Consider the following 14,242-nt stretch of genomic DNA (forward strand, 5'->3'; position numbering starts at 1 on the left):
GAGCTTTTCTCAGCCTTGATCCGCTGTAACCCTCAGGGCTGGGTGAGGTCTGAGCTGCCTGGATCCCCAGACTCAGGCAGACGGAGGCTGGAAAGGTAGGTGCATCGGGACCACTCCGTGCCCGTGTTGTTCAGTCGCTCAGTCGTGTCCGACTCTTTGCAAGCCCATGGCCTTCAGCAGTCAGGCTCCCCTGTCCTTCACCATCTCCCAGAGCTTGCTCAAACTCATGTCCATTGAGTCAGTGATGCCACCCAGCCATTTCATCCTCTGTCGCCCCCTTCTCCTCCTGCCCTCCATCTTTCCCAGCATCACGGTCTTGTCCAGTGAGTTGACCCTTCGCATCAGGTGACCAAAGTACTGGAACTTCAGTATCAGTCCTTCCAACAAATATTCAGGTTGATTTCCCTTAGGATTGACTGCTCTGATCTCCGTGCAGTCCAAGGGACTCTCAAGAGTCTTCCCCCGCACTAATTCAATTCAATCATCTCCAGCACCAAATCAATTCAATCATCTGCAGCACCAATTCAAAAGCATCAGTTGAACCTGATGCATTTCACTCTGGGCTCCCTGGGTCTTCACCCCCAAGGCATGGCCCCCCTTGGTGGTCCTCAGCTTCCCCGCCTGCCACATGCTCCACTGGGAAGTGACTGGGGATCCACAACCATACCCTTCCTCGCAATCCTCCAACAAACCCCTCAACTGTGAAGCAGCAAGGAGCGGCTCAAAGGAACGCCTGCTACATCTCCGTCGTGGGTCGAGCCCAGTGCCAATGCAGGCCAGGCCAACGGTACCGGGTCTGTGGTCACCCTGGAGGATGAGGGTCCCTCCCGAGTTCAAGCCGGCACTAGGCAGACCCAGCACAATCTCCATCATGCTCATGCCCGCCAACCTGGGCGTCCCCAGGCAGGACCTGACTGGACTCCTGCGCCTGATAGCTTGGAACCAAAGGCCTGTAGTCACTGGTGATGCTCTTCCACTGGAAAAACAAAGTCTCTGCTTTCTTGTTTCCCGTGGAAAGATCTGTATGAGGGTCCAGTCAATAATCTGTTGGAAGGGGAGATGGGTCCTGTCCACCCTGTTTCTCAAAGAAACACCTCTCTCAACAGTAGACTTAAAAAAATTTTTTTTCAACTATAGTAAATGATTTGGAGAAGGAAATGGCAACCCACTCCAGTATTCTTACCTGGGCAATCCCATGGAGAGAGATGCCTGGCGGGCTACAGTCCATGGGGTTGCAAAGAGATGGATATGACTAAGCAACTGAGCATGCGTGCAAATGATTACCCTTCCCCCAAAAAGCAAAGGCCTTTCCCCCCTTCATTTCTGGCTTTCTTCTATCTCTGTGTGTCTGTTAGTTGCTCATTCATGTCCTACACTTTGCGACCACGTTGACTGTAGCCCGCCAGGCTCCTCTGTCCATGGAATTCTCCAGGCAAGAATATTGCAGTGGGTTGCCATGGCCTCCTCCAGGGGACCTTCCTGACCCAGAGATCCTGGGTTGTGTGGAGGAGTATGGTGTGGGGGTCCCCAGTTGATCCCCAGGGGTCGAACCCAGATCTCCTGCATCTCAGGCAGATTTTTCACTATCTGAGCCACCAGGGAAGCCCTCTTCTATCTTACTCCAAGGCAAAAAGCCACTTTAATGGGTTGCCTAGCACACACACCCACCTCAACCTGATGAACAAGGAACTCTCTGGTTTTCTGTACCTCCCTCAGAGCTAGAAATTTCTAGATCTCCAGCCTGGATCCCTTGGGTTGTCTGGGTTGGATCTGGTGACTGACAGGGGACAAATGATCATTTGCTTACATGGAAATTGTGGGGAGAAGGTAGTTAGAGCATGGACCCTGGACAAAGAGGCCAGATTAGGCAAATAAAACTAGTCATGTCTGACTCTTTGCGACCCCATGGACTGTAGCCCACCAGGCTCCTCTGTCAATGGGATTTTCCAGGCAATAGTACTGGCTGCTGCTGCTGCTAAGTTGCTTCAGTCGTGTCCGACTCTGTGCAACCCCAGAGACGGCAGCCCACCAGGCTTCCCCATCCCTGGGATTCTGATTTCCTTTAGGATGGACTGGTTGGATCCCCTTGCAGTCCAAGGAACCCTCAAGTGTGGGTTGCCATTTCCTTCTCCAATGCATGAAAGTGAAAAGTGAAAGTGAAGTCGCTCAGTTGTGTCTGACTCTTAGCGACCCCATGGACTGCAGCCTACGAGGCTCCTCCGTCCATGGGATTCTCCAGGCAAGAGTACTGGAGTGGGGTGCCATTGCCTTCTCCAGTGGATCTTCCCGACCCAGGGATCAAACCCAGGTCTCCTGCATTGTAGACAGACACTTTACCATCTGAGCCATCAGGGAAGTCCTAATAAAACTACAGAATGGAAAAAAAGAAAGCAAACTACAGAATGCCTTGTTAGATGAAACAACACAACTGAATTAAACAACAAACAGGCCTTTGGCTTAAGTATTTTGTTGTTATTGTTGTTTAGTCACTCAGTTGTATCTGACCCTTTGTGACCCCATAGGCTATAGCCCACCAGGCTCCTCTGTCCATGGGATTTCCCAGGCAAGAATACTGGAGTGGGGAGTCATTTCCTCCTCCAGGGGATCTTCCTGACCCAGGGATTGAATCTGTGTCTCCTGCTTTGGCAGGCGACTTCTTTACCACTGAGCCACCAGGAAATCAGGAAAGGAGTACATCAAGGCTGTATATTGTCACCCTGCTTATTTAACTTATATGCAGAGTGCATCATGAGAAATGCTAGACAGGATGAAGCACAAACTGGAATCAAGATTGCTGGGAGAAATATCATTAACCTCATATATGCAGATGATGCCACACTTACGGCAGAAAGTAAAGAAGAACTAAAGAGCCTCTTGATGAAAGTGAAAGCGGAGAGTGAAAAAACTGGCTTAAAACTCAACATTCAGAAAACTAAGATCATGGGATCTGGTTCCATCCCTTCATGGCAAATAGATAGGGAAACAGTGGAAACAGTGGCTGACTTTATTTTGGGGGTCTCCAAAATCACTGCAGATGGTGACTACAGCCATGAAATTAAAAGATGCTTGCTCCGTGGAACAAAACCTATGACCAACCTAGACAGCATATTAAAAAGCAGAGACATTACTTTGCCAACAAAGGTCAAAGCTTTGGTTTTTCCAGTGGTCACATATGGATGTGAGAGTTGGACTATAAAGAAAACAAAGTGCTGAAGAATTGATGCTTTTGAACTGTGGTGTTGGAGAAGATGCTTGAGGGTTCCTTGGACTGCAAGGGGATCCAACCAGTCCATCCTAAAGGAAATCAGTCCTAAATATTCATTGGAAGGACTGATGCTGAAGCTGAAACTCCAATACTTTGGCCACCTGATGCGAAGAACTGACTCATTTGAAAAGACCCTGATGCTGGGAAAGATGCAAGGCAAAAGGAGAAGAGGGCGGCAGAGGATTAGATGGTTGGATGGCATCACCGACTCGATGGACATGAGTGTGAGTAAGCTCCGGGAGTTGGTGATGGACAGGGAAGCCTGGCGTGCTGCAGTCCATGGGGTCACAGAATCAGACATGACTGAGCAATGGGACTGAACGGAACTGAAGTGAGCCACCAGGGAAGCCCCCTTGGAATAAGTATGCTGGAACCTCCTTCCATTACGCCCTTTTCCATCCTTTATGTGAAAGTCCAGTGCACTGGGGCATCCTGTCTTTGGGGCCATCCTAGCCTTAGCCTGCAGGCTCAGCTTCCAGAGTTGGTTGGGGGAATCTATGGATTGTCTGCCTGGAGGAGTGTTGAGCCCATAACTACTCCCGCCTGTGACTGTGTGAAGTCTTTGCAGGAAGACAGGGTAGCCTCATGTTCCAGGACTGGCTCTTCTGGGTGGTCCAACCTGCCCTCCCAACATAAGGATAGAGCCCCCCCACCACCCCCGCAACTCCCCCTTTCTGGCCTCTAAGCCTGCATGCTCGCCCTTGCCAACTTAAAAGGAGCTGTCCCCGCCCTAAATCCAGCTCTTCTTTCCCAGAGACCTTGGTGGGCTCAGATCTCCTGTGAAGAGTTAGTTGCCATGTGTGTGCTTGGCTTGGGCTGGCAGCGCTTGGGGAGGGTCGGCGTGTCACTTTCCAGCCTTTGAAGTCCGCTCCGCTCTCCCTCCACCGCCATCTCCATCAGCTCTGCTCGGCATGGCAGCTCACAGTCAGGGCATTTCTATATCTGGGTCTTCCCAAATGCTACACCTCCATCTCGCTCCTCCCCACCCTCCACAAAAAAAGTTCCTCGAGATGGGAGCAGCTTTATCCCAGATAATTGCTTAATTAGGAGAAAATGACTTAAATGGGTGTGGCGGCGGCGGCGGCAGCAGCAGCAGCCGCGGTTCCATTCCAACTATAAAAGCCTGTAACCCGGCTCCCTTGGAGAGGAGCTCGCTGCCCACACAGCACCCACGCCCGCTCTTCCGGCGCTGGGTGTCACCGACGCCGTCGGGGCCACGCGCACACTCATGGGCACGCATGCACGCCTACATACACATCGCTCTCAGCATCGTCTCAGCTGGGCTCTGCGAGACTCAGGCAGCTGGTGGTTTCATCGAAGGTGGAGGGCTGACACACCCTTCTGCCCAGGGTCACAGAGTAAAGCTTGCAGGTATGATGGGCCATATGGTCCCTGTTGCAACGTTTCAAGCCGGCCTTGGAGGGAGGAAGCAGGCAGGGGTCGTGCCTAAATGAATGGGTGGAAGCCCATATTCCAGTACAACTTCATACAAAAACAGGCGGCAAGGCAGATTTGGCTGTAGGCCAGCCCGCCAAAGGCTAACTGTTGGGGACACAGCTGGTGTGACAGGCTTAGGTGATGCTTGGTGCTGCGGGGCAAGGAGCCCACACCTCCCAGCCACCTGGGGCGCATTGAGTTCGATTCGGCTCAGCTGCTGGGCTGGCAGAGTCGCTCATGTGGGTTTTGAGACGGGACACCCCCATCTCCAGTCTTTGCTGGGTGATCGTGGGTCAGATACTTAGCTCTGAGTTTCCATTTTCTCATCTCCAGGATGATAACGATAACGATTTTTCCTCCCAGGGTCATGAGAACTCGGATGATGCATGTGAATCCGAGTTAGGTCTGGAGTAAGTGCTGAGTGGGTGTCAGCTTCTAGGGGTGGTGATCGTAGGGTGAGTTTCCGCCTTGGTGTTTTGGCTCTCAGAGGAGAGTCCTTGCCGGAGAGTTTTGGGATTTTTGTCCCTTTCCCCTGCAAAAAACCTTGTCATCTTTCTACCTTCCCTTCTAATTGTGTTTCTAGGGGCCCACTGAGCTCTTTGAAAGCTTCAAAGATGGACTTCCCTGGCGGTCCAGTGGTTAGGACTCAGCATTTCCTCTGCAGGAGGCCCAGGTTTGATCCCTGGTCAGGGAACTAAATAAGATCCCGCATGCCGCACGGTGCAGCCAATAACATAAAAAAAAATGTTAAAGAGAAACAAGTAGGAAGGCACAGGGTGGGCTCTGCAGAATGGCAGCCCCTCTACCCACTGCCAGCGGGACAGTGGGCTTCTAGAGCTCACTGCCACCCCCTGACGGCTTCCCTTGCCTTGCTGACCTGCCCCACTGGCCCCACACCTGTAACAGGCATCGTCCCATCAGTGGGGCTCCCCCCGTGGCTCAGCAGTAGAGAATCTGCCTGCATTGCAGGAGAGGCAGGACATGCGGGTTCAATCTCTGGATTGGGAAGGTCCCCTGGAGAAGAAAATGGCAACCCGCTCCACTATTCTTGTCGGGATAATTCCATGGACAGAGGAGGCTGGCAGGCTACAGTCCGTGGGGTCACAGAGAGTCAGACACAACTCGGGACAGAGGCCTGGGAACCAGACAGTTGGTGGAGCTGTGTGCTTGGGCCCCCTCAGCTGATGACTGCGAGCCACACCTTCCTGGGGTCTGTCTGCCCACCCACTCCCCGATGCAGCCCTCTTGTCTGCCCTGGGGCTGCTGGCAAAGACACTGGGAGGGACTGTGTGCTGCTCTGCCTGGCCCAGATTCCCCACCGGCCCCAGGAGACGCTTCCTCTTTGGCGCTGGGTCTGAGCAGGGCCCGTGTCCCTGGGGCTCTGGTCTCAGATGGAGGCTGTGTGCTTTGATGTTCTTGGGTCAGGGCTGCAGGTCAGGGCCCAGCAGCAGGAGCTTTCCCTGGGCTGCAGCCTCAGGGCATGCAGGCAATCAGGTTTTCTCCCACCTGTGCTATTTCTGGAGAAAGAACAGCAACCCACTCCAGTATTCTTGCCTGGAGAATCCCAGGGGCAGAGGAGCCTGGTGGGCTGCCATCTATGGGGTCGCACAGAGTCAGACACGACTGAAGCGACTTGGCAGCAGCAGCAGCGGCAGCAGTGCTATTTCCAGGCCTGATCTGCTTGGTCCTCTGCCCTTGCATCCTCCTGACCTTCAAATCCAGGCTCACCTGCAGCTGCAGCTACCTCCCAGACCCGAAGTCTGCCTGAAGGCAGAGGGGTTGAATGAGGCCCCCACTCAGTAATCTGGGCTGGCACTCTGACCTCGGCCCCTGTACCTGGCTTCTGCCGGGCACCAAGCCTCACATCCCGCCCCTGGCTTCCCTGCTCTGTATGTCTTTGCCTTTGTCCATCACCTGCTGCTTCAGCCAATTCAAGACTGTATCGCTATTCCGCCACCCACTCTCCACATCTGGGCCCTGCGTCTCCCTCCCCAGCGGGTAAGGCTACCCACCAATCCCTTCATCACCTTTCATTTGGTTACCATCTCTTTCCCCGGCCTCCTGGCTCTCTCTACCACAGAGCTTCTCCCAACATACCTCCTGGGCCAGCAGCACTGCCATCACTCCTTAGAAATGCAAATTCTCCAGACCCGTTGGACAGGGAGGGGAGCTCTGGGGGCATGGCCCGGCATCCTCTGTTCAGCAAGCCCCCAGATGATTCCCAGGGGCTCAGGTGGGAACCCCCGTGTCTAGCACGTCCTCCCTGCAGCTTCCAGGGTGTTCTTTCTGAAATCCAGACCACGTCCTCTCATTTTGCTGCTCAGCACCAGTGGCTAAGCTGTCCCGCGCCTTCAGAATTAATTTCCAATTAACTTGTTAAACACAGATTTCGAGACCCCTCGCCATCTTCCCCAAATTTCCCTTTCCATCCTTCCCCGCCCCTCAGCCCAGGCCTTACAGTACTGCTGCTCCCTTCGAGGGAGCCTTCTCAGGTGCTTCAGTGGGTAAAGAATCCACCTGCAATGCAGGAGACGCAGGAAAATGCAGGTTCGATTCCTGGCTCAGGAAGATCCCCTGGAGGGGGACATGGCAACCCACTCCAGGATTCTTGCCTGGAGAATCCTATAAACACAGGAGCCTAGCAGGCTACAGTCCACGGGGTCGCAAAGAGTCGAATGCAACTGAAGCGACTGAGCACAACACGGTCCTTTGAGGACCGAAAGGCTCAGATGCCGCCTCGGTGAAGCTCTGCCTGCCCTCCTCGTCCTCCTCAGTGCTCTGAGGCCCTGCCCACCGCTCTATCCTGGTGATAGCTCTCACGCGCTCTAAGTTCCTGGGGATGCTCGCTCTTCCCTACACACTGTGAGCCTCTGGGAGCATCAGTTACAGTCTCTTTCGACACCGTATTTCCAATGCCAGGCACCGGGCTGGAGATACATATGTATGGATGCCCGGTATGAATCTAACCCCTCCTGGGGTCTACCAGAGCCCCACCCACCACCCCCAGCCAGTCCCACCCACCCCACCATCTTGATCCATTGCCCACCCACCTGGACTCTCTGACCTCCTGGGACCTCGCCTGATCCCTCCTGTTCTCCTATGGGTCCATCTGGGTCAAGTCACTTCCAACCCAGTCATCCTGCCACCAATCAGGATGTAGGAAGAGCGAAGCCTCTTCCGGCGAGGGGAGGGGCCGTTGGACTACTATGGAGTCTGTTTCCCATCCTGGTGGGTGGGATGGAGGGGCGTCCACCTGCTGCTGCTGCTCAGGTCCTCAGTTGCATTTGCGACCCAGTGGTCTGTACCCCTCCAGGCTCCTCTGTTCGTGGGATTCTCCAGGCAAGAGTACTGGAGTGGGTTGCCATGCCCTCCACCAGGGGATCTTGCCGACCCAGGGATCGAACCTGGGTCTCCTACATTGCAGGCAGATTCTTTACCACTGAGCCATCAGGGAAGCCCCTTATCTATCTGAGATCACTTCACACGGTACAGTCAACCCTAACAGATGGAGGAATGTCAAGTCATGGGTGTCCCAGACCCGCAGCCCACCCTCTTGTTACTTGATGGAAGGACGGGGTTGGAGTGGTATTTATTTATTTAGCCTGAGTGTATTTTTCCACTAGATTTACCTTCCTAATTATGCCCGCTTACACCAATATTAAAATGTGCTTATAGTCCCTGTACACACAGCAACTCACATAATGGCTGGGAGGTCCAGAGGAAGGGTGGGTGGTTGAAAAATATGGAAATTAAGGCTCTGCCTCAACCTGCAAAATGAACAGTCCCCAGGTAGGCAGTGTGTGTAGTTGCAGTGGTTTTTCCTGTGGGGCCTCCTGGGGGAGATTTCCACCTGTCAGCGGAGACTCCATCTTTACGTGCCTTTGGTGAATGGATGGGGTCAGACACCACGCGGGGGACTCTTGCCGGGGGCTCAGGCCCGGGTTGGGAGCCCCAGTGCATTTATGGTGGGGAAACTGCGGGCTACCTGGTTCCCTGGGCGGACCTGCCGTTTCAGAACTTGGTCCAGGCCCCGCTGAGCCCCAAAGCCCCTCCCGGGAGCATCACAGCCTGGCAGTCCCTCTCGCGCCCTTCAGAGCCCCGCATCCAGGATCCTTGGAGAAGAGAAGGTCCTGTCCTCTCTCTGTGACCTCCTTGGCTCAGTTGTGTTGCATTAAATCTCCATTATGATTAAGCACAGCCATGCCAAACCCAGGATGATAAACAGGAAAACAGAGCCGGCCTGGGTCCCCTCTGTAGGTGAGAGCAGTCTGTCTGGACTCAGAGTCCATTGCACGGACCTTGGGACACACCCAGGCTGCCTTCTCTGAGGTGGTGGAGACACCCCAGACCCCTTCCACTATGATGTGATGGAGACTAGCTGGGTCCTCTCTCCCTGAACCTGCACTCAGGTCGCCTAGCAACCTAGATGGGTGGTCAGCCTGGCCAATCACCTGTGGCTGCTGACATCCACCTGCTTCCCGAGGCTGGAGCAGCTGGAAACCAAGCATACGCCAGCCCCGCCCCCCCAGCCCCGTCCACTACCTCTCAAGGCCACCCACCCCTTCGAGGCCCCTCGAGAGGCAAGCACGGTGACCAGTCTTTCTCACCTCACCCTCTGCTCTTCACCCGAGGCCCATTCTGCGGCTTAATCTGTGACATTTAACATAAATAGTTTTCTATTCCCAGCTGACCTTTAATGGCTTTTATCATCAGCTGTGGTTCCTGGCAGCCGTACAAGCGCTGCCGCCTCGGCCTATTCTAGCAGAATGCCCGAGGAGGCCCCACAGTTTTCTCCATGTGAAGCCGGGGGGCCCCTCTAGATGTCCGCCCAGACTTGAGCCTGCCACTCTCTGCCTGGAAATACGGTCCCGTGTTTCAATTAGAATTAGCGGGGAAGTCAGTTATTAAGTGGTTAGTTATTATGATAATGGAGATGCCCCACATTAGTTGTGCAGGCCTCTCGTGTGCTTTCCCCTCGTGGCCACTTTTTAACCCCCAGCCCTGCCCTGATGCTCCTCCCTGGGAGGGAGGAGGCCAGGCAAGGCAGGGACTACATCCTGCCCACCCCTACACCCCTACTTACCCCCACCCCCTGCAACAGACGCCATCCCCAGGAAGTGACACGGGCAGTGACATTAATAAAACTGCCCCTCCCCCCAAATCACAAGTCACATCCTCAGGCCACCAGAAGCAGAGGCCATGGTCAAAACCAGTGTCCACCACCCACCACCACCCCGCCCTCAGCATCTTTCCTTCTGCTCATAAATGGATGTGCCGTCATCAGAGGACCCCTTCAGTAGAGGGCTGGGTTTGAGCCAAGGCCCCACAGACACTGAGGGTTCAGAGGAATGCCAAACGAGCCTTAGGCTGGAGGGCAGGGCAGCCGGATTCTAGTCTCATCCAGGTGATCCTGAGCAAGTCACAAGATTCGTCAGACCCCACCCCTCCATGTGTAATGAAAGTATGGGTCAGGAGTTTCTGACCATTGCCCTGCTCCAGCATACCTGAAAGATGTGCCATTCCCTGATCAGGGGTGATGGTCTGCTATGGACTGAATTGTGTCCCCCAAGATTCATGTTGAACTCCTAACCCTCAGTGTGACAGGATTTGGAGATGGGGCCTTTGGGAGGTAAGGGCTTCCCTGGTGGCTTAATGGTAAAGAATCTGCTTGTATTGCAGGAGGCCCAGATTTGATCCCTGGGTTGAGAAGATGCCCTGGAGAAGGAAGGGGCAACCAACTCCAGTATTCTTGCCTGGAGAATCCCACAGACAGAGGAACCTGGTGGGTTACAGTCCATGGAGTTACAGAAGAGTCAGACACAGCTAAACAACAGACAACAATCACCTTTAGGAGGTAACTGAGTTAGATGAGATCATGGGGGTGGGGCCTCCATGATGAGATTAGTGCCCTTTCGTGAAGAGATCCCAGGTCTCTCTTCCCTCAAAATGCTCCCTATCCCCACACATGGCTTCACAAATAAGAGGTCATGTGAGCACACAGTAAGAGGGTGGCCACCTGCACGCCCAGAGAAGAGGCCTCAGTAGGAAACTATGTTGCTGTCACCTTGATAATGGACTTCCAGCCTCCAGAACAGTGGAAAATAAATGTCTATCATTCAAGCTGCCAGTCTATGGTATTTTCTGACGGTAGCCTGAGCTGGCTAAGCTAGGACCCATTGCAGCAGAAATTCTCTACATCAGGCAGGCATATATGAGAGCTTGGCGGGGAGTAGGGGGACAGAGTCCTGCCACCCTGGCCCTTCCTCCTCTCCTGATGCCTGGTCCTCTCTGTCTGGAGAAGATGCTCTCAGAGTTGTCTTCCAGGCTTGCTCCCAAAATTCTTTCCTAACCATGTCTTCCTCCTCCATTCCCCAGGGAAGAGTATGGGCGGCAGGTCTGTAGCCAACTTTGCAGTCAGCAACTGAGCTCATAATCCTGGTCCCCGCCCTTCCCATCCGTGTGACCTGTGGCAAGTCACCACCGAGCCACCGAGCATCAGTTTTCTTATCTGATAACATCTGGTGAGGATAAACTAGCTCACACGAGAGAAGAGCTCCATGCGGGGACTTACAAGATGTGAGTGCTCAGGAAGAGGTCGTTATTATCAGTGTTATGCTTCCAAAAACCGGGGGACCGGTGGGGGGAGTCAGGGAGAAAAAAAGGAAAAACAAAAAGCACACAATGGTTTCTTTTTCTCCTTGAGATCTGGTGGGTATTTAAGGAGGGAGAAGAAAAGAAAGTCGGGGACCAAACAGGAGATGAGAAGGGGCAGAATGAAGTGAAGATAGAGAGAAAGGAACGTGGGGAAGAACCTCAAATAATGGGAGAAAACGAACTGGAGGAGAGAAAGTTTTCTGATCAGGAAGGGCTGTGCACAGCGAGGTCGGGAGGCAGTGGAGGGTGGTGGGGCATGGTGGGGTGATGGGGTCGTGGAGGCAGGGGTGCTTAAAGTGTTTTCTTCTGCTCAGCTGTGCCAACAAGAAAGAAAATGAATCTGAGGAGCCCAGGCAAGGCTGCCCAGATGCAGTACTGACACACAGCTGGTGAAGGCGGCCGCGGCAGGCACGGGCCCCTTGAAAATTCTCTTGCTAACCACTACCTTGGTATCCTGAGCGCCTCCACACAACGTCTGTCTTGTTCTTGGGGGAGGGACTGCTGAAGAGCCACTTGGCTTGATTTCTTTAATCTTCTGACACTGCCTGTCGCAGAGGAGAGTGTAATTGGGACGCACTGTACCTTCCCAGCAGCCAAGCCACGGAGAGCCTTGCAAGATGAGAGCCGGTGATGCCCCGGCTGCCGGAATGGGCCAGGCTCTTAATTGGCTTATTTGCTTTTCTTGGAATCTGCCTTGTTTTTTTTTTCTAGGGATGCAGCTAATGCCTGGATCTCTGTTGGGATTCTCTCTCTAGAAAGGACTAGGGACCCTGGAGCCGTGATGCTGCTCTGGGGGTAGGGTTGCAGGTGAAACCATCAGCAGCCCAAAACCTCAGCTGGAGAACTGTCTACTTGCCAAGAATGCACCCACCTGCTCCTTAGAGCTCCATCCTTGACCTCAAAGACCTGGCCTCTTGCAAGTCTGAGCTCCCATCCCAGGACCTGCCACTTGCTATAAAGAGTCGATTGAGGAGCGAGGTTCTATTTTTTTAAGAGGGAGGCGGGAGTCAGCCTCTTGCTTCCCATGCTAGGCTGGCCAAAGGGATGCAGCAGGGAGGGTAGGAGGATTTGGGAAGGGAGAGGGGCTTGGGGGTACATGTCTGCAGAGAGGAGGCAGAGAGAAACAGGGCTGTCTTTCTTTGGGTTGCGGCCACAGAATGCCATAGGCTGGGAGATGAAACTACAAACGTTGGCTCCTCACAGTTTTGGAGGCTGGGAAGCCCAAGGTCAAGGCCCAGACAGAGCCGGTGTCTGGTGAAGGGCCACTTCCTCGATTGCAGAAGGCTCTCTTCTTGCTGTGTCCTCACAGAGCAGGGAGCAGAGAAGGGAACAAGCTCTCTGTCTCTTCTTACAAGGGCACTAATCCCCACATGAGGACAGCACCCATGTGACCTAATGACCCCAAAGGTCCCCACCTCCTAATACCATAATACCACCACACTGAGGTTTAGGGTTCCAACACACGAAGCGTGAAGAGGACACAGTCAGTTCATAACACCTGCCCTGCCTCTCCCAGGGTCTGGAGGCCCCAGGGGCTCCTTGGCTTGTAGTTGCATCACTCCAGTCTCTGCCTGAAACTTCACACGGCCTCCTTCTCTGTGTCTGAATCTCAAAGCTGCCTCTCTTACAACATCTGTCATGGGATTTAGGGCCTGCCCTGAATCCTAATTTTGAGATCTCATTTTGAGATCTTTAGCTTAGTTATACCTTCAAAGGGGATTCCCAGGTGGTGCTAGTGGTAAAGATCCTGTCTGCCAATGCAGGAGACATAAGGAGATGCGGGTTCGATCCCTGGGTTGGGAAGATTGGCTGGAGGAGGAAATGACAACCCACTGAAGTATTCTTATCTGGAGAATCCCATGGACAAAGGAGCCTGGTGGTCTATAGCCCATGGAGTCACGAAGAGTTGGAAATGACTGAAGAAACTTAGCACATAGCTTCAAAGACCCTTTTCCAAATAAGATCTACAGATTCCAGGAGTTAGGATGTGAGTGAATCTTTTGAGGGCTATCATTCAAGCCATTAGTCTTTCCTGGTAGCTCAGAGGTTAAAGTGTCTGCCTGAAATGCGGAGACCTAGGTTTGATCCCTGGGTTGGGAAGATTCCCTGGAGAAGGAAATGGCAACCCACTCCAGTACTCTTGCCTGGAGAATTCCATGGACGGAGGAGCCTGGTGGGCTACAGTCCGCAGTGTCGAAAAGAGTCGGACACGACGAAGCGACTTCACTTTCACTTTCTTTCTTTCATTCAAGCCATTGCAATATCCGCTCAAATATTTAAAGACATGGTCTCGATGCATCTCCTCTTCTCCAGGCAAGATCTCATCCTGGCGTCCTCCAACATGTCTTCAGTGTAACCTGCCCGAAGCCCAGGTGACCCCACTGGGCAGAGGTCAGTCTTCTCCTGGGCAGCTTCTACCTCCCCTTCAATCGGACCTTCACAGTGACCTTGACATTCACTCTTTAGCCCCATTTAAGACGATGACCTTGGGACTGGCCTCGCAGTCCAGTGGTTAAGACTGCACTTTCAGGCAGTGTGGATTTGATATCAGGTCAGAGAACTAAGGTGCCACTTGGCCAGTAAAAAATAATAAAATAAAATGGTGAGCTTGTGGTTCAGGGAAAGTCCACCTGCCCAGGCTCCTCAGCTCAGAACTGGGGGCTCGGCCTAGAATTCCCGTCTATGCCTCCAAACAACCCTGCGCCTCCTTTGTCAAGCATGTTGGACTAATGTCCCCAGCCAGCGTGCCTGGTGAGTTGGTGGGGGTGGGGACAGTGAGCCACGAGCACTTTGTCCAGGTACCAGGAAGAAGAATCAATGAAAAACAGGCCTGGCGGGAAACTTGCCAAGAGGCTCGAGGAGACAAATAGCAGGTTCGCTGGCCAC

Source organism: Bos indicus x Bos taurus, chromosome 19 (assembly GCF_003369695.1).
Source record: "Bos indicus x Bos taurus breed Angus x Brahman F1 hybrid chromosome 19, Bos_hybrid_MaternalHap_v2.0, whole genome shotgun sequence".
Lineage (NCBI taxonomy): Eukaryota > Metazoa > Chordata > Mammalia > Artiodactyla > Bovidae > Bos > Bos indicus x Bos taurus.